The following is a 21,169-nucleotide window of genomic DNA, read 5'->3' as shown; positions in this document are numbered from 1 at the left end:
AACTCCCAAAGCTCACAACACTTGGGGAATTGTTACTTTCCGGAACCCATTATTCAGAAGTCCGAAACATTCACTATCCTTCTGGTTTTATGCAACTCATTCTACATTTTTATTTTTTTATCGTTTTGTTTAGTTTGACCAGCAGATCAAACTTCATCTCTAACCAGGAAAAACATATATCAAACGCTACAAATGAATTTTATCCCACCTCCTTTTTTCATAGATATTTGAGATTGTTAAATGCTGCGCTTAACACAAAAATGGTTATAACTATAGCTACAATCATACCATGAATAGTAGTAATAATAATAATAACAAATTTAAAAATATAGACACTTTTTCAATCACGTTAGCGACAGATGAATACGAGTAAGTGTGCCAGAGGAGATAAGATTGAAATAACAGTGACAGAAATTTTAGAGAAAGGGAAAGGAGACTATGATCGTTAGAAGTATGGCGAGTAAAGTGTCTCTCTCCTGTGGAAAACGAGGAAGTCTACAAGTGGAATTGCTGGTACACATCATATATCCAGATATCTCAAAGAGACTAAATTAGTTCTACCAAAGACTTTTCTAAGCTAAACACGAACATTTACATTGAGAAATATGAGGACCGCAAAGGAATATGGGATGATACCTTTAACGAGCCTGACATCATGAAAAACTGTAATGGGAGTTAGTCGACGCAGTAAAGAAAAGAATTTGACAGTTCTTTAATGGAACTATTATTAAAACTTTACAATTGAATGAAATGTGTGGCATAGTTACAGGACCGTATCACACGCTGTAGCGCTAGATACGTTGTGGAAATTACATCTCGCTTTGTAATGAGACATACGAGTGATTTACGATCGTAAAACGTAATTGAAGGTTGCATTCACAGTTGAGCAGCACTCAAAATAAAAATGAATAGTAATTTTAGTTGACGTTTGTTTCAAATGTAGATGCTATTATTTAAACAGCCAAGATCTCACGTGCTTCCTGTGCAATTAGTGTAACCTGAATCATCGACATTTGCTCTGAAATACTAGTTTATTGTGTAACTTGGTCCCTGAATATGTCTGGTGATCTTCATCGTAAGAATGATTGATAGCATCATTATCTGGATGCCAGGCAAGTGAGAACTTTCAAGTGAGTTCATTACTATAACTCTGATATTTCTTTCGTACACACGCACACACGCTCGCGCGCGCGCGCACACACACACACACACACAAAGTGTGTTTGTGTTCGTGTGTGTCTGTGTGTGTGTGAGAGAGAGAGACACTCGTCCACATGCACATCTCCATCTACGACTTCTTTACCTGCCTATCTGAAACTAACTTCTCTTTAAGTGATTACCTTCAGTGATTCCAGTACTGTGCGTCAAAGCCTTTACGTAATAACTGGTGTCTTCCAGGAATTACTGTAGTTACAATTCCCAGATCTGTCACCATACATCGGCAATAAGTTTGTTGAAGGTTGATGCAGTCTCTTCACAAGTAAATGTTTGTCAAATTATAAGAACTTATTTATTACGAGTCACATATGAAAATGTAGCATTTTAAAATGAGGCATTTTCACGGCAGAATCGGTAATGTAATGAACATATTAATAGATGTATAGATATCTAACCAAGTACCTACAACATAGCAGGAGTGGACCGGAAGAACACATCTTCGAAACATTGACATCATGTTTTATTATGTTAATATGCTTCGTTAACGTGCTGTAGTGAATAGTCTTTTGCCTTGTCTATGATGTTCTCGGATGTCTATCTTGTGCAATTACTGCTATACCCGATACGTTCGATGATGTGTGCGTATTGTTTCCCTCTTTCCCTTTCCTTCAGTTTTCGCCTTAGCGACTTCTCAACATTGTGTTTTCTTAGGGTACAATTTTTGCTAAACTAATCTTTCTTTTTCTTTTTAATACTGTTTCCTTTATTCATCCGTCCACTTACTTTTTACACCCTTCTGCATAACCCTGCTTTATTTCCGCTACCACCTCTGAATAAGAATCTCTTCCAAATGACGCTTCGTTCCAGGTACATACTTCTAACACTTGTTGTTACAGACTGGGGAAAAACTGCTTGGTGCAAAAAACAGTTCTTCGCTTACGATAAATAAATTTCATATTGACGTTGCTGAGGCCTACTTACTTTGCGGATATTTATGTCCCAGCATTTCTTGCGCTGTCTTCTACAACTTTTCTTGTTTCTGTCGCTGCTACTCTTTCGTAAGCTTTCAAAACTAGATATTCATCCTGCAACCTCGTGAGGTATTTTGATACACAAAGGAAGACAAACTTTCTAATTGCTGAGATTCCTCCGCTTAGAAACCCATTGACCTGGACGAGGCATGCGACATGTGTGCAAAATTATCACCTACCGAAGAATATCTTCTTGGCGAAGAAAGTTGCCTCCGTGGACGTAATTAGGCTGAACATGAGTCACTGCACGTGGCCCAGTGCTGTGCAAAGCCAAAACCGGTCGGAACCGACCGAGATAACTGAAGCCAGGTAATACACAAAAGGCTTATAAAGTAAAAAGATTTCTAATGATGAACGACGGAAGGGCGGCATTAAACGTAGGTCCAAGCAACAATTCGTTCATATTCATAAATCGAACATCACTATAGAGAAATGCAGGAAGACCTGCACAAGACTGGAGCTTGAGCGAGGTGGCTCAGTGGGTAGCACATTGGACTCGCATTCGAGAGGACGACGGCTCAAACCTGTGTCTGGCCATCCTAGTTTAGGTTTTCCATGGCTTCCCTAAATCGCTTCAGGCAAATGCCAGGATTATTCCTTTGAAAGAGCACGGCTGACATCCTTCCCCATCCTTCCCTAATCCGATGGGACCGATAACCCTCCCCCCAACCAACCAACCAAGATTGACGGTGGTTGAAAGAATTTGCAGCTGACTCTCAACGTAATCAAATGTGACGTATTGTCCGTAAATGGGCAGACAAACTCATCAATGTATAATTACACGACTGCAGATCAATAACTGGAAGCAGTAACACCCATAAAATGTCTAGAGTGTGTTCGTACTGGAGCAGTTGAAATGGCACGTCCACATAAAACAATCGCAGATAAGGTAGACGCCAGACTCATTGAAAGAAGCCTCAGGATGCGTAGTCCACCAACAATGGAGATGGCTTACAAAACCCTTACTTGACCAGTACCTGAATACTTCTTGTCAGCCTGAGATCCATGCCAAATAGGAATGATAGAGGAAATAGAGGAAACCTAAAGAAAAATAGTGCGTTTCGTTGCAGGTTCATTTAGTAAGCGTGATAGCGTGATGCGGATGATAAGCCACCACCAATGGGAGACGCTGCAAGAGAGGCGTTCTGCATCTCGGTGTAAGTTCCTAGAAGAGATAATCAATATATTGCTTCCGTTTGGAATATCTCGTCAAAAGACCATGAAGGTAAAATTAGAGAGATTCAATCTCACATGGGGAAGTACCAAGAATCGTTCTTTCCGTGGACAATTTGCAACTGGAACAGGAAATGGGATTAGTGACAGTGGTAAACGAGATGACAGTGGTACGCCACCACGACGTGGCTTGCGGAGTTTAGGTGTAGATGTAGCGTACGAGGGCGACTTTTCTTTTACTCTCCGATTGGTCGCGATATGGAAACATCGATAGAAATAAAGAATAATATTCGCAGCATTTGGCTATACCACCCAGCTACCGCTCTGCAGTCCCCACTACAACTTTGACATTTGTCATAACATGGTTCCAACTTTCAAATATCCTCGTCATATAAGGCTGCCGTCAGTGATTTCCACCAACCCATAACTGGAGGTTTATGGGCAGGACCCTCCAACCAGTTCGGGATTTTGACGATCTGTCGGGCCATTTGGACAGAATTTGGCACGATACCCCTCAGGAGGACATCCAAAACCTCTACCTGCTTTCAAAACGGCCAGAGGTGGACCAACGCATTAGTGACTTGCTCAATTTGTGAAGCTCTTTCTCTTGAATACAGCATCCAATTTTTCTCAAATTGTAATCATTTGTTTCTTTGTACATGAACATGTCTAGCGATTTCCGTCTCATTCGAATAATTCCTTCATGGTGAGTGTTTCTCTTCTGTGTTAGAGTGTGCATTTCATTTTTTCGTGGAAATTATGTTGTCTTTTGGCCAATGTTTCTAAAGATAATGAACTTCCCTCAGAGTATGCTATCAAAAGTAGTACGGTATCACTCGTAATATGAAGATTGCTTACGTAAATTACTGTAAGCTGGCTGTGGTCGAGAAAGAACGAACTGTGTTCCCGTGCCGCGTGCCGTTTGCCACTTTGCTGTGCCGTAAGAAAGTTACTCAACGAGCTGGCTGAGGTGCTGGCGCATTACCGGGAATGGCGCACGCCGAGCCGAGGCCACGATAGGGCGCGGAGGTAGCCGGCAGCCGGAACCGGTGTGCGCTGCGGGTGCGGCACCGGCAGCGGCTGCTGGGTCCCGGCCAACAGGCGGGGCGGCGGCGGCGGCGTGCGCCAGGTCCGGGCCAAATGTCACAGCCCACTTGTAGCGACTCACAGCCCCAAAAGGCGATGGACAAATTCTTCATCAGGGCGAACCTTGGTAGTTGTTGTTGTTGTGGTCTTCACTCCAGCGACCGTTTTGATGCAGCTCTCCATGCTACTGTATCCTGTGCAAGGTTCTTCATCTCACAGTACCTACTGCAACCTACATCCTTCTGAATCTGCTTAGTGTATTCATCTCTTGGTCTCCCTCTATGATTTTTGACCTCCACGCTGCCCTTCAATACTAAATTGGTGATCCCTTGATGCCTCAGAACATGTCCTGCCAACCGATCCCTTCTTCTGGTCAAGTTGTGCCACAAACTCCCCTTCTCCCCAGTTCTATTCAATACCTCCTCATTAGTTATGTGATCTACCCATCTAATCTTCAGCATTCTTCTGTAGCACCACATTTCGAAAGCTTCTATTCTCTTCTTGTCTAAACTATTTATCGTCCATGTTTCACTTCCATACGTGGCTACACTCCATACAAATACTTTCAGAAACGACTTCCTGAAACTTAAATCTATACTCGATGTTAACAAATTTCTCTACTTCAGAAACACTTTCCTTGCCATTGCCATTCTACATTTTAATCCTCTCTACTTCGACCATCATCAGTTATTTTGCTCCCCAAATAGCAATACTCATTTACTGCTTTAAGCGTCTCATTTCCTAATGTAATTCCCGCAGCAGCACCTGATTTAATTCGACTACATTCCATTATTCTCGTTTTGATTTTGTTGATGTTCATCTGATATCCTCCTTCAAGACCATGTCCATTCCGTTCAGCTGCTCTTCCAAGTCCTTTGCTGTCTCTGATAGAATTACAATGTCATCGGCGAACCTCAAAGTTTTTATTTCTTCTCCGTAGATTTTAATTCCTACTCCAAATTTTTCTTTTGATTCCTTTACTGCTTGCTCAATATACATCAGAGAGAGCCTACACCCTGTCTCACTCCCTTCCCAATCACTGCTAGTATGATTCGAAATGAAGAACACACTTCGTACGCTGCGATCACAGTGTAGACACTTTTACTGTTCCACGATGACTGCTTTCAACTGTCTTACGTGCCATCATCTGACCAAAGTGGAAAACATGAAGATAGTGAGGGGATAGCGAGATTATATAAAACATATTATAATAGATTATGTATAACACAAAATTCCACGTACCGTATGGCACTTGTTAAAAGTTGCCATGTTACACTACATGAAGTCAAAACATAAAATACACTCCACACGTACACATATCTTGGTAAAAATTCAGTTGATGAATGCACACAGTTGATAAAACACTCGTACCATTCATGCATATTGGCGGCGAAGATGTCTCTTCCAAATTTGTCACACAGCACTACGCTGCCGCCAGAGTGTTTACATAGAGGCAGCAGACCCGCTACAAAGTTATCTATCTCGCTGCTTGATGGCGTGTGTTGTACAAGCTAAATGATCACAAGCTAGCTTTATTTGTTCATGAGACTCAGAAAATATTAGATACAGGCTCCCAGCTTGATGCCATTTTCCTTGACTTCCGCAAGGCGTTCGATACAGTTCCGCATTGTCGCCTGATACACAAAGTAAGAGCCTACGGAATATCAGACCAGCTGTGAGGCTGGATTGGAAAGTTTTTACCAAACAGAAGACAGCATGTTGTTCTCAATGGAGAGACGTCTACATACGTTAAAGTAACCTCTGGCGTGCCACAGGGGAGTGTTATGGGACCATTGCTTTTCAGAATATATATAAATGACCTAGTAGAGAGTGTCGGAAGTTCCATGCGCCTTTTCGCGGAAGATGCTGTAGTATACAGAGAAGTTGCAGTATTAGAAAATTGCAGCGAAATGCAGGAAGATCTGCAGCGGATAGTCACTTGGTGCAGGGAGTGGCAGCTGACCCTTAACATAGACAAATGTAATGTATTGTTAATACATAGAAAGAAGGATCCTTTATTGTATGGTTATATGATAGCGGAACAAACACTGGTAGCAGTTACTTCTGTAAAATATCTGGAGTATGCGTGCGGAACGATTTGAAGTGGAATGATCATATAAAATTAATTGTTGGTAAGGCGGGTGCTAGGTTGAGATTCATTGGGAGAGTCCTTAGAAAATGTAGTCCATCAACAAAGGAGGTGGCTTACAAAACAGTCGTTCGACCTATACTTTAGTATTTCTCATCAGTGTGAGATCCGTACCAGGTCGGGTTGACACACGAGATAGAGAAGATCCAAAGAAGAGCGGCGCGTTTCGCCACAGTGTTATTTGGTAAGCGCCATAGCGTGACGGACATGTTTAGCAAACTCAAGTGGCAGACTCTGCAAGAGAGGCGCTCTGCATCGCGGTGTAGCTTGCTGTCCAGATTTCGAGGGGGTGCGTTTCTGGATGAGGTATCGAATATATTGCTTCCCCCTACTTATACCTCCCGAGGAGTTCACGAATGTAAAATTAAAGAGATTCGATCGCTAACGGAGGCTTTCCGGCAGTCGTTCTTCCCGCGAACCATACGCGACTGGAACAGGAAAGGGAGGTAATGACAGTGGCACGTAAAGTGCCCTCCACCACACACCGTTGGGTGGCTTGCGGAGTATAAATGTAGATGTAGCAGTGGTTAGAAGCGATGAACAGCGGTGCACCAGAAATAAAGGTGGACTTTTAAAAGTGCCCGGTATGTCAATTAAGAATGCCAACTGCCATTTACCAAGAGCTTGTGCTCCGTATTAAATCTGTAGTAAATACATACTGCGTGCTTATTGAAAGTGAGTAAACAACAGTAAATAAAAAATTTAAAAAGTAGCCGATATCTTTAATTAAAGAAGCACCGTGACGTAAAAAGAAAACTGTTGTGGTGCGAGCACGAAAGCTAAACCGGCTAGACCTGGAGGGGTCCCGCTCACTATTATCCATGAATAGGGGGGCGGGGCGTACGCTTGAAACCACAGCATGTAATTTGTGCAACACACGCCATCCAGCGGTGAGGTAGGTAACTCTGCAGCTAGTCTGCCGCCGCTATGTTAACACTCCTCCGGCAGCGTACTGCTGTGCAGCAAGTCTGGATAGAGTCATGTTCGCGGCCTGCATGTGCGCATGGTACGAGTACATGTTCTTAACTGTGATTTATATCAGCTGGCTTTTGAACCAGGTATCTATACATGTGGAGTGGCTTTTAACGATTTGAATGGCAGTTCTATAAGATACATGGAATTTTGTATTTTATATAATGAGTGATATTAATTGTAATCCTCCTCCCCACTCATTGTCTTCATGTTTTACCCTTATATCAGATGATGCAGCGTAGGAGTGTTGAAACCAAACATCTTGGAATAATAAAGCTGCCTACACTACGATCGCGGCGTACGAAGTGTGTTCTTCATTTCTAACCACACAGATCAACTTCTAGCACAACATGTGTTCTTACACAATTGCTAATATGAATGTGGATCTTAAATTTTTAAAGCAAGAAACGTGATTCGTTGTCGGACATTTCTGTGGTGGAGCAAAACGGTGCCTACAGGTGGTACCCTGACTGCGATTTAATGGTTGAAGACCACAACAGACGCTACCGGGCAGGGAGAGGATTACTTTGGACTACTAATGGAAGCTACAGCATTCATCTCTCAATTTCATGCCTCCTGATTCAAGTTAGTTACTTACTCCATAGATCGTTTGAAAGACTTTTTTATCGAAATTATGTGCGAGGAGTAAGTTTACAGAATATGTATACATGATTAGTTCTGACACTAATGAAAAAATTGTTTTTCAGTTTTAAAACTATTTTCTTTAACAGGGTACAAGTTTTCCGCAGTTTCCATATAAACTTCAAAAACAATCGAATACGTTTTTAAACACAGTTTCAACCGACTAATTCGCCCATACCTGATTATCAATCAGACTTTTTTTGGGTTTCGCGAGTGACGAAATGGTACACAAGAAAAAATAAAGACATTCAACGCTTTTGAGAAGCCTTAATGTAAAGAATGCAATTTGGTGTCGAAAAGATCAGAACCAGCATTGTCTCGTTCCAGAATTTCAGATATAATGTGCTCCAAGAAAGAGTGAAAAGCTATGAATCAGTCAATGTCGAAACCCAAACATCCTAGCAAAAATAAAAAATTACCCCTAGGATAAAACCAATCTAGGTACGGCAGTTAGGATTAACGTCCCCTCAACGAGGAGTGCAGCTAATTTAGGAGGGGACCAGGATGGGAAAGATATTCGGTTAGAACACTTTCACAAGAACCAGCAAGGTCTTCGCCTTAATCGGCATGCGCGAACAACGCTCGAATAACAGTTCAGTGCTAATTATTAATTATTTTCTGCACCTTCTTACTCGGTATTGAGAAACTTAGTGTTAAGAGTGATACTCTCTGTTTCATGACGAATTGTTTCTTTTGCGGCATAACTGACAATATCGTTTAACGATCAGCGTACAATGAAGTACATAGGACATACGTCTGAGAGAGGATGGGGATGTGTTGAAGAAATGGAGAAGCACTATTCCTAAACGTCACAGGCTGTAAAAACTTATTTTAGTAGCTTATGAATTTCCCACTAAAACTACAGAAAACATATTTTGAGAAATTGAGTAGAAGAAATGTTTGATGTAAAAAATCTGAAGCAGTTTCGATCTGCCTAAACTAGTGCCGAGGGCAATCTGATGTCCGTGTAGATAATGGCTGTCACACCAGAACTGTCAGTATTACACGACCATGTCGTTTATATTCATCTCCGAGGGTCATTGAGCTGTTCCGGAAACTTAATACTAACAACCGAGCCTGAGTAGCTGAGCGCTGAGCGTGCATGTGAATAACTTGGTTCGATTCCAGGTAGCTCCAAAGCATAAGGACTGTAAATGGTTGTAATGACCTTCAAGAGTGAATTTAGGAGCTGCCTGGGACGGCCATGGTTTTAGGAAGACAAGTTTAACGGTGGAAGAGTAGTACCATTCCGAGTACAATATTTAGTGATGAAATTGCAGTGGATGTCATAACAGTCGGTGGCGAGCGCTTTGTACAAAAGGTCTGACCGCGGAACATTCAGATGTTAATAATGCCGTTATGCTGACGGTACCCTACTTTTGAACGCGTTGACTGCACTTTGTTAAAGGATGAAGAGGATTGATAATTCTGTCAAGAATGGTATCTCAGTATCCCTACTTTTTTTTTTTCATACTCGAATTCGTTGCAGTTCGACAAGTTTGGCATCATGTTATCAAAATTGTAGTTGATGTACGATATACACGGTGATTTAGCTGCCCCTAACTATGGGTTTTATGCATCCTGCAATGCCTTCAAAAATCACAAACGAGATTTCAATATTCATTCGCTCGCTACGCGCAAAAGTATTAGTCCTATAGAAAAGATGAACAGGACCTTTTCGTAGGAATTTAAAGTAGTTAAATTTTGTAATGGGACACTTTTCGCTAGAGGCCATTGTTTTCTACTTTTGCAGGAAAAACGAGTTTGAAGGTCACTTTTGTACGTTTTTCTTGAATAGTTAGAAAAATACGGCCTCTAGGCGTATCCCGGTGCAAAATTTAACTACGTTAGATTTCCTAAGAATTGGTTCGATTCATTTTCTGTGTACTAGTCTCTAGTGTATGACTAATGGTCTGGTGGGTGTAGCAAGCGAGAAAATATGAAAGTCACGCACGTGATATTTGAAAGGGTAGTGGGTTGCGTAAAACTCATAGGTAGGAGCAGCTGAATGATCCTGTATACAGATCAATCTGATACCATAACTTTCAGTTGGACTTCTCATCCATTGGTCAACCAGACCTCCGCCCAATGCTACACTTTAGTCTGTCGCTACAACCCAGATTTCGTGGTGAGCCAGTATCGCTCTCAAACCGCAAGAGGAGGCAGATCAGTGCGTAACTTATTGTCGACATCGAGGTTATCAGATACGGAGCACAAACTCGGATTAAGGAAGGATGGGGATGGATATCGGCCGTGCCCTTTCAAAGGAACCTTCCTGCCATTTGCCTGAAGTAATTTAGGAAAATCACGGAAAACTAAATCAGGCTGACAGGACAAGGATTTCAACCGTCGTCCTCTTGTCACATCACAAGGAGACTGGAAATCTACGCAAGCGCTGTCGAACTCTTAGGTTGTAAGCACTTTTACTTGACTCCTGAGCGAAGGGTACTGGGAGCGGAAGCTTGCGATTGTCTTGTGGCACACTGATTGCTGAGACAAGCCCCGCTTCCTTTTTTCAGAGCAGGCAGGTTCTAGCGTTTAAAAGACACGAACATTAGGATTAATGCGTCGCCCAAGTGACACAAAAGCTTACGGCGAGTTGCTAAAAGGATCAGGTGCAGCCTCTTCACTCAGTTTTGTGAATGGTATTAACGATCACTACGCAGAACACGGCACGAGCCTCAACACTATGTTCACAACGACTACTTATAGTAGTGTAAATCAGTGTAGAGGCATGGTTCCTACGGAAACAAGGGTACACATGTATCTAACTTATGATGAAACTATCACATACATGTAAGACATAAACAGTCATGCCAGAATTACATAGTTACTTTCATAACACGAGTTACAAAATTAGGCGTTTTTATTTTCTGGATGGAAACGTATGAAGGCACTCACTATCCATTTGTGTTATTGCAACGGTATTACTTTGTCCAACTTCCATCCTTCCTAATTATCTCAAAACTTCTCTTCGGCATTGGTTTTGTTAGGATATATAGTTCTTGCACTTAAATTGTCACCCACTCTTCTCGTATTCCTCTTTTCAGTTCACATACGGGCTCAAGTTGCCTTCGGATAAACACGCCTTGCAGGTATTCCCTAAAGGTTTTCCACGAGGTTCAAATTCGGGCTAAGTGCAGGACGGGGCAAGACATCGACATTTTTATCTTCAAACCACTTTTTGGTTGTAGCAAAAACATGAACAGGTGCATTATATTGTTGAAACTAAAGACTTCGCCCCCTAGGTCCTCATAAAGTCTAATCATCTCTGTCTTGGCACCTCTGTGTACTTGTTAGAGTTCGTTCTAGTGTTCAGCCAAGAAATGTGTGAAATGTGTGATTTACCTTCAGCGTAAAAGGCCACCCATATCATAACACTTCCACCACCATAATTTCTGCTCATTCTTACCTTGGTAATAACATTGAAATCCATCCGGCCCATATAAATTTGACTTCTCGTCATCACTGAAGATCAATTGATCCAACCATGAAATCCACGACATATGTATTTTCAGCAAACTCCAATCTAGCATATTTATGTTTGGTTTTAGAGAAGGTTCGTGCAGTCATTTCTTAAATGAAAGATGTTAGTCACTTGAGAAAATTTGTCATATATATCTGGCAGTTACTGGCAACTGTAAACCAGCAAGGAGATGAGAAAAATAACGGTTTGTGGGCATTTCATTACGCAAAATTGACCGTTTAGATGTCTCAGATAATTTTCTACTTTGTCCATATTTTCCTTCCTGCCGATATCGTACACCCAATCTAACGAAATAATCGATCGCTGTACTCGAGTGCATCAACTTCTTGGCGATTTGACGATTAGAGTGTCTCATTTCCTTCTATGCACCCGATTTTTGGCTTTATCATCACATGATAACTGTTTTCTGCCTGGCACTGTCACAGCTGTCATTTATATATACAAGACGCACTGTCACCAACGGTGTCTTTTTCCTATCTACAGCGAAGACACTCGCGCACTCTCTAACATCACACAGAGCCGACTACCTTTATACCGAGTCCCACTCACAAACACCTGAGTCGTTGATGTCTTGGTTTATACTGTACTACAAACATCAAACACGATACCATTTGACTGCATTTGTGCACCGTCTATATGCAACAGTATGGGAATATGGTCGCATATACACGGAGCACAATTATTCCAACACACAATCTTAGTTTTGCTACAAATATCTGTTCTTTTATACTGATTTCGTCTACTGTACTGTTACATGGCTAAGGCTTCCAACGATCGCAGAGCGGCCAAATAAAAATGTGGGTTCCGTACCGTAACTAGACAGAATCCACTAAGTCCGTGCCTACACGACGAAAATGGCGCCCAGCCAAATGAGGATCGTATCAAGCCAGTAGCGCGGACAGGTCCCGATAAGCGGGTGAGACGGCACGGCGGACGCACCCTTGCCAAAATGCGGCGTCGCTGTATAGCGTGACGCGCAAGGTGAGGCCAGGGGCCGGCCGGGGCGGTCACTTTCGCCAGAGCCAGAACGCTACTTTCACCGGCCGCCGCTACGCTGCGCCACGCTAGGTTACGCAACAAGACGCGGCGCCGCCCGAGGGCTTTCGCCGCCCGCCTGCAAGCGCGACCGACTTGCGCTCACGTGACACACGCGCCATTCTGGCCGCTAACCAGAAAAGCCACGGCGCGGGAAATACTGCCGACCTCGCCGTCTTCACCCGTCTTCATACTTCTGAAGGTTGCTCAATTCTGAGGTGTCCCTTCCAAATTCGTTGCTTCTGATACCTACGACTTCAAGAGATGGGTCGAACAAAGGCAAACTTACATTTATAGCGTTTGTAGATTTAGAGAAAACTTGTAACAGTATTGACTTGAACAAAACGGTAAATTCCGCGTCCTGACCCTACATGGGTCAACCGTGCACGAACGACCGCCATGTCATCCTCTGCCAAGTAAATCATCGGAAGACGTATAGATTAGGAGTGGCGGTTCTAACTAAAACAATTGGTTTTCAGATGTACCGGTTTTTTTGTCTCAAGCTTAACCTGACTATTACATTGTCTTAAAATATCCAGTTTACGATGTAACTGATTTTCGGCTCTTTTTTTGCTATTATTTCCACAGTAAACTTACACTTCAAGGACTGAAAAATTCTAATGAAGACGAAGGAGTAGGAGATTTCTATCGATATGGAGGCTGTGGCAGAAATCGATCTCAAAGTCTTCAGTAAAGATGGCGAAGTTGAAGAAAACAGGTATATCAATGAAATTCTCCAACAGTCATGTAACTAAGTGTTATTTTATTTTATTTTGACGACAGTCAGTTCCGGTATTCCACTATGCCATCTTCAGGCCCCATATGCGTCTCTCAAAATAAACCATAATGCCATACAATGCCATAGATCCCTGGATTCCGTAAATTCAAACCGTTTCACAAGTGCTTCATTCGAAAACTTGGGAGTAACTCAAACCCTTTCTGGTAATTTGTTGTTCAGTTATTGCCAGACAGCCTACGCCATCACATTGTTTACATTTCACCACTTACTTTGTCAAAGAAGATAAGATGACCACATCAACAACAACAAATACACTACAAACAGAGACATTGTTATCACAAAAATTTGAATCACCAGGAGGCGTGCCATGTGGGAGTTTCTTCCCTGAAGAACTTCTGAATACATAGGTTACTTTCAACAGTCTGGGTTGCTTTGTTTGTGAACTGGTTACTACGGAATTTCCTTTTATTGAATTACTTGATGTGTGGCATAGTTCGTATTTATTGCACTCTAAAGCATATATACTTCCACAAATATCGGTAACACTTGGGCAGCAAACATTCAGTAACATGTGAACAAACTGCTTCACCTAAACAAAAGTAAATACTAGCAAAGATAATCATTTACAGACACTAGAAACCTGCACTGTTACCAAATTTGGTATATATTGGTCAATTTTCGTTTGAAACCCTATAATGTATAAATCAATGTAATCATGAAAGATTATAGAATTTAATAAAGTCATAAAATATTTCGATTTTTCCACCACTTATAAGTACCCTGTATCCTTAAAGATTCATTCTGGCATTTTTTCCGAAAAACCTAAAGTATGGTGGCCGAAGTGGATTCTGACAGCACTCCTCCCAAGTATGAGTCCAGTTTGTTGACCGCTGTAACAAAAAAAATGGTTCAAATGGCTCTGAGCACGATGGCACTCAACTTCTGAGGTCATCAGTCCCATAAAACTTAGAACTACTTAAACCTACCTAGCCTACGGACATCACACACATCCATGCCCGAGGCAGGATTCGAACCTGCGACCGTAGCGGTCCCGCGGTTCCAGACTGTAGCGCCTAGAACCGCACGGCCACTCCGGCCGGTTAACTGTACCATCTCTCTTGCTATAGTCCAGGGCAGGGAAATTATGACTGTATTTTTTAGGGATGTTATTATAGTCTGCCTGTGCAGGCATTAACATTGACGGAAGAAAAACTGAAGAGTAATACATGAGCATGACATTACAGCCTTATTTTCGAATAAACAGAGAGATTAGCAGAGAAAAGAAAACTGTGACGACTTATTTATTACCTCAAGAAGAAAATAGTCGTTAAGATTTGAGCACTGAAGGATTAATGCGTACATACAGGCTATAATGCTGTTATATTTATTGAGCCGTGCTACTGTAACGGTTTTTGCTGAAAGTGGAACTGAAAGTCATTCAAATCCAAATTGTTTATCACAGGAAATTTGTGGTTGACGTACTCAGCAAACTAAATTCGGATTCCGGACAATATTCCCACTCACTTTGACAAAATTGAGTAATCTGTTGTAAACATGTGTAGTACAATTTTTTCTGCCAACAATGATCATACCTATAATTACGAGGGGCGTTCAATAAGTAATGCAACACTCTTTTTTTCTGAATGCAGCTCGGCTTTATTCAGTATGCCAATACACGGTACTATTCCCCACTCTTATGCCTACGAAACACCATTTTCAACGTTATCTCCGTTCAATGTGACAGCCTTACGCCACCTGTATGCCCACACGGGGTCAGCATAGGAGAGAACGTCTTGTGCGCATCATCCACGTACTGCTTCCTTCGAAGTGCATCCTTCACTGGACCAAACAAAGAAAGTTGGAAGGTACAAGATGCGGACTGCAGGATGGATGAGGAACAACTGTCCAATGAAGTTTTGTGAGCTCCTCTTAAGTGCGCAGACTTGTGTGAGGCCTTGCGTTTCGTGGAGAAGGAGAAGTTCGTTTGCATTTTTGTGGCGACGAACACGCTAAAGTCGGTTCTTTAATATCCTTAGGGTAGCACAGCTGATGTGTGGCGGACTGGCACACGTGAGATCGGACAGATTTGTGCGACCTTGTTGGTGTTATGACAGAAGCCTCGCCCAACAACCCACCGCACTTTTGTTCACTGCCAGGTCTCCGTAGACTTTCTGTATGCGCCTGTGAATATTTAGGACGTTCTGGTTTTCCGCCAAAGGAAACTCAATGACAGCTCTCTGTTTCGAACGCTCGTCCGTGAAGGATACGTATAGTGCTGCCACCTATCGGAACTTCATGAAACTAAAGGGGTAGAAACGTGAATATTCCACGATGTTCCACAACAAATTTCTCATTTTTTCAACCGAAACTGGCAGAGAAAATGTGCTGAACGCCCCTAGTATGTAATGTCCCGTGGTACATTATTCATTACTATTTCTATTTTCTAATGGTGTCAGTGAGTAGTGCGATGCGATTTATTTCAACATCGTAAGCATGAGGTATAACATAGCAAAGAAACCAGCTTGGAATGGATTTCATATAACTCTACACAGTCGGTAGTGGCAGACAGCTACGATCTCCGTGCGAGTTTTTACGCTACAGACCGTTTCACAGGCGTTTTCCTCTGCCGCGCCCACAAAATACAACTTGGCAGCAGGCTTGGCTGTTACGTCGACGGTTTACGGCCAACAGTCTCAACAGAACACGGCGAAATGTTGCTTCCTGAACCTACCTGGCTCGGGCAAGTAAAGCAGCTGGCCAGCATTCGTTTTTTGCGAAGCTACTGACGGTCTCAATTCACAAAACATGCTACCAAAGGAAACCAACAGTTCCATCTTTCTTTCCCACGGGAGTTTCTCCAATAAGGAACCGAGCAATAATCACGTCATTTTTAATGATAAGAAATACTTACACTATCATGCCGAGATAACAAGCCAAGACATAAATTTGGTATTTGTCGTGTAAAGTAACCTGAGGGCAATAATTCTGATTCTTTCGACATGTCCGGAAGAACAGACGCCATTTAGATACTGCAGCCACTATGAATCAAGACACAAAGGAATTAAAAATATTAGTTGCCAGTGGGCATTAATTTATATCAATGGGGCAAGTTGAAAATTTGTGTATGGTGTAAGTCGAGTCGACGATTTGCTGGGAGGGGGGGGGGGGGGGAGACAGGTGTGCTACGGTAGTCTCTGCAGTTGTGGTGACTTCAGTGTCCGGATGGTGGAGTGAGCAGCGGAGCTGCTTAGTAACCAGGAGAGCTGGGTTCGAATCCCGATCCGAAACAAACTTTCAACTTGCCACATTGATATAAATTAATGTCCACTGGCAGCTAATGTCCTTAACTCCTTTGGGTCTGGATTCACAGTGGCTGCAGGATCAAAATGCTCTGTGTTGTTCGGACATGTCCGTAAGAAGAACACCACATACATAATTAAGGCCATGACAGCCAATGGCCCCTTCAGCGCAGATGCACACTAAGCCGTAAGTCTTGTAGTGTGTACTATAAGTTGAAAGTTTTGGTCTGACAGAAGGCGTCCGTGCAAGTTGCGGTGATCACTGCGTCCAGATGGTGCAGTGGTCAGCTCAGATCTGAATCCCAATACGGCACAAATTTTCAGCTTACTCCATTGATACAATGATAATTAAATCTAAACTCTTAGCTGCCAACAGGTATTGTTGATATACATCAATGGGGACAGCTGTAAATATGTGCCCCGACCGGGACTCGATCCCGGGATCTCCTGCTTACATGGCAGACGCTCTATCCATCTGAGCCACCGAGTGCACAGATGAATAGCAGGACTGCAGGGACTTATCCCTTGCACTCTTCCCGTGAGACCCACATTCCCAACTGTCCACAACCCACGCTCATAGTGTTTCAAGTAGATACTTTTAACAAACAGTGGTGGGAGAAAACTAATTAGAATACCGAACACATACTGATATTTCACCCTGGAAACCAGTGCGTTGATATTGTTAGGCACAATCAAATCCTTATACTACAATATTTCGTGATCAGCGCTCACAACAAATAAAACTTTCTTCCAGAAATGTCGTCCCCATATAAAATCACGTCAAAATCATTTTCCATCCAGCATCACATCAGGGTGAATCTCAAATTTTCTTTCTGTGCGATACCTCGACTATCCGAGCTCCCCACTCCGCCATGATATAATTCTCCCTCCTTCTCTGGGCGACCACTACTTCCGACTCCCTCGCTCGCCCGAGTTCTACTCAATAATACGACCTCTGGTAGCCGAAGAAAATGTATCACTTATATGTTCAACATTCAAAGATGCTGAAAGTGGTAAACATCCCAAATAAACTGTCGAATATACCAAAGAAACTGATATTTCTCATGACATATATGTCTTTCGTAACCATTTCTCCTAATATGTACAACTTTCGATGGTAGTGAGGTAGATCTGGAGGGGGGGGGGGGTTAATAGCTCCATTCCGCCGTTAATACAGTTGTCTGACAGACAGTCTGTCGAGAAAATGGCCGGCGCATTTGCGTCACCATCGATAGTAAATTATCATCCCTGCCACTTATCTGAAAACGCACTTCACAGAAAATCCCGGCGTTGGCAGTTGAACCGGAATTGTGTATTTCCATTAGTATACTCGTCGACTCCTCGCAGCACCACTAGAGGAGAAAGCCGCACTGATGCCTTGCGTATATTTAAATGAGAGCAGACCGGTTGGCTCGGGCGAGGAGCGGAGACCGCTCGCTTACGGCCGAGCAATTGTGGCCGAGCAGCGAACAGCGAGGGCTACCACGCATGAAATCGCTGATGGCGCCGGAGTGTCGTGGCTGGAGAAAGCTGCTCTTCATTTCCGCAAAATATCTGACGCTGTTACTGGTGATTTCACGGTTTCACTTTGATTCCAATAACGACGTGGTCGGATAGATGTTAACCTGATACGCCATAACTCTCGTACTTGCACGGTCGATTAGCATTCGATCTGAAACTGAATAGAGCGGAAGTACAGTTTTGTTTCTTAATTTATTGCATGTCAGAAGGGGACTGTTCAACGTGGTGCAGGCTCTGTAATGATGTGGGGCGTGTGCAGTTGGAGTAATATGGGACACCCGATACGTCTAGATACGACTCTGACAGGTGACACGCTCGTAAGCATCGTATCTGATCATCTGCATCCATTCATGTCCATTGTGCATTCCGTCGGACTTGGGCAATTCCAGCAGGACAATGCGACATCTCACGCGTCCAGAATAGTTACAGAGTGGCTCCAGGAACACTCTTCTGACTTCAAACACTTCCGCTGTCCACAAGACTCCCAAGACGTGAACATTATTGAGCATATCTGTGATGCCTTGCAACCTGTTGTTCAGAATAAATCTCCAACCCCTAGTACTCTTACGGATTTCTGGACAGCCCTGCAGCATTCAGGGTGTCAGTACCCTCCAGCACTACTTCAGACATTAGTGTAGTCCATGCCACGTTGCGCGAGGTACTCCTGTGTGCTCGAGGGGGCCCAGCACGATATTAGGCAGATGTACCAGTTCCTTTGGCTCTTCATTGTATATCGTTTCTGTTCTTTCGCACAGATGCTACGAGCAATGAGGTTAATGGACAGGGGCACCACGTCTGAAGTGTGCGATAAATTTGGGTTGAACGGGAAGCATATCCCGACAGCCAAAGCTGTTGAGGCGTCTGCTCACGTAAAGGGGGAAATCTGGGATCGAGTCCCAGTCGGGCACAAATTTTCACTTATCGCCGACGAATTTGTTTCAATGCCCGTTTGCGGCTAATTTATGGACTTCAGTTTTGTCATTTTTGTACACGGCTGTGGGATCATTAAAGATGTCAGAGAGAACAGAGGCCACACATGAAAAATATTTACTTATTCTGTGTTCCGGAAGCTGAAGGTGAATGACCCAAGGGAATAATGCAGATCTCTTTGATCTGGAGTTCGTCAGGCCACGGTAGTCGTTGGCTAAAGATAAGACTTTAAGATAAGCCCAATTCGAAAAGAATCAGAAAAAAGCTCAAAAAGTAACAGAAAAAAGTGCTGAGTTCGTTTGAATTATTTCTGACGAAAAGTGAACGTCTTTCGCTTGTTGAGGATTTCTCTCATTGGTTTTTTGGAAAACAAAAGAATGATGAAATTAGCCTTAAATCACAAGAAAGACAGTTCTTCAAACCAATCACAACACTGTGTAATGAATAGGCTACTTTATGCTCACGAAGGAAGATGTAGTGTTTCAGAAAAAAGAATCATATTCTCTCATTCTGTTTGTTGTTGTTGCTGTTGTGGTCTTCAGTCGGAAGACTGGTTTGACGCAGTTCTCCAAGCTACTCTATCCCGTGCAAGCCTCTTTATCTCCGAATAACGACTGCAGCCTGAATCCTTCGAATCTCTTTATTAATCTCTTGGTCTGCCCCTGCGACCCCTCCCTCCCCCCTCTCCCCCTCCTCCCCCCCCCCCCCCACACACACATACACTTTCCTACAAATCTAAATTGGTGGTCACTTACTATCTCAGAACGTGCGCCATCAACCGATCCCTTCAGCCAAGTTGTACCAAAAATTTCTTGACTACCCAGTTCTTGATCCACAAATTTCTTGACTCCCCAATTGAGCTCCTCTTCATTAGTTACGCGATCTCTCCACTAATCTTCAGCATTTTCCCGTAGCACCACATTTCAAAAGCTTTATTCTCTTCTAATCTAAACTGTTTATCGTCCATCTTTTACTTATATACATGCCAACATTCAAGAGAAATATCCGTCGGAAAAGACTTCCTAACATTTAAAATATAGGTTCGATGTTAACAAATCATTCTTCTTCGGACACGCTTTCTAATTCCCTCAGCATCACCTGATTTAATTCGACTACATTCCATTATCCTTGTTTCGCTTCTGTTTGTATCCATCTTATATCCTTTCAAGACGCTGTTCATTCCGTTCAACGGCTCTTGCAAGATCTATGCTGTCTCTGACACAATTACAATGAACTTTAATTCCTACTCCAATTTTTCTTTGGTTTCCTTTACTGCTTTCTCAATGTGCATATTGAATAACATAAGGTACAGGCTACAACACTGTCTAACTGCTACCCTTTCATATCCTTCGATTCTTTTAACTGCCGCCTGATCTCTGTCCAACTTGTAAATCTCCTTTAGCCCCTACCTCCAGAGTTTCAAAAATAGTATTCCAGTCAACACAGTCAGAATCTCTAAGAATACTATATACGTATGTCTTCCCTTAACATATCTCCTCTGTCTCTTAAGAGAAGCCGCAGAATCAAAACAGTCAAAATCTTTCTCTAAGTCTACAAATGTTATAGACATATGTCTTTCCTTAACCTATCTTCCTTGTCATCTAAGGTAAGTCGTAGGGTCAGTATTGCCTCACACGTTCCTGCATTTCTCCGGAATCCAAACTGATCTCTCCCGGAGTCGGCTTCTACCACTTTTTTTCCATTCTTCCGTGAATAATTCGTGTTAGTATTCTGCAACCATGACTTCTTAAATTGGTAGTTCGATAATATTGACACTTTTCAGCACCTTCTTTATGTATAATTGGAATTATTACGTTATTCTTAAACTCTGAGGGTATTTCGCCTGTCTCATAGGTCTTGCACACCACATGGAATATTTTTGTCATGGCTGGCTTTCCCAAGGCTATCAGTAATTCCGACGGAGTTTCGTCTACTCCAGGAGTCTTG

The 21,169-nt window shown here is 42.7% G+C and overlaps 1 protein-coding gene and 1 non-coding gene across 15 annotated transcripts in view; one reads left to right on the top strand and one right to left on the bottom strand.

Annotated features, from left to right (window-relative positions):
- LOC126274364 (uncharacterized) overlaps nt 1-21,169 on the top strand; it is a 317,226-nt gene that overhangs the window by 131,801 nt on the left and 164,256 nt on the right. The window lies entirely within an intron of this gene.
- Nucleotides 17,188-17,262, bottom strand: Trnat-ugu (transfer RNA threonine (anticodon UGU)). The gene has a single exon. It is a non-coding gene; the product is annotated as a tRNA-Thr (tRNA).

The sequence above is a fragment of the Schistocerca gregaria genome, chromosome 1, assembly GCF_023897955.1.
Source record: "Schistocerca gregaria isolate iqSchGreg1 chromosome 1, iqSchGreg1.2, whole genome shotgun sequence".
NCBI lineage: Eukaryota > Metazoa > Arthropoda > Insecta > Orthoptera > Acrididae > Schistocerca > Schistocerca gregaria.
The sequence above is the reverse complement of the archived record's forward strand: the minus strand, read 5'-3'. Positions and strand labels throughout refer to the sequence as shown.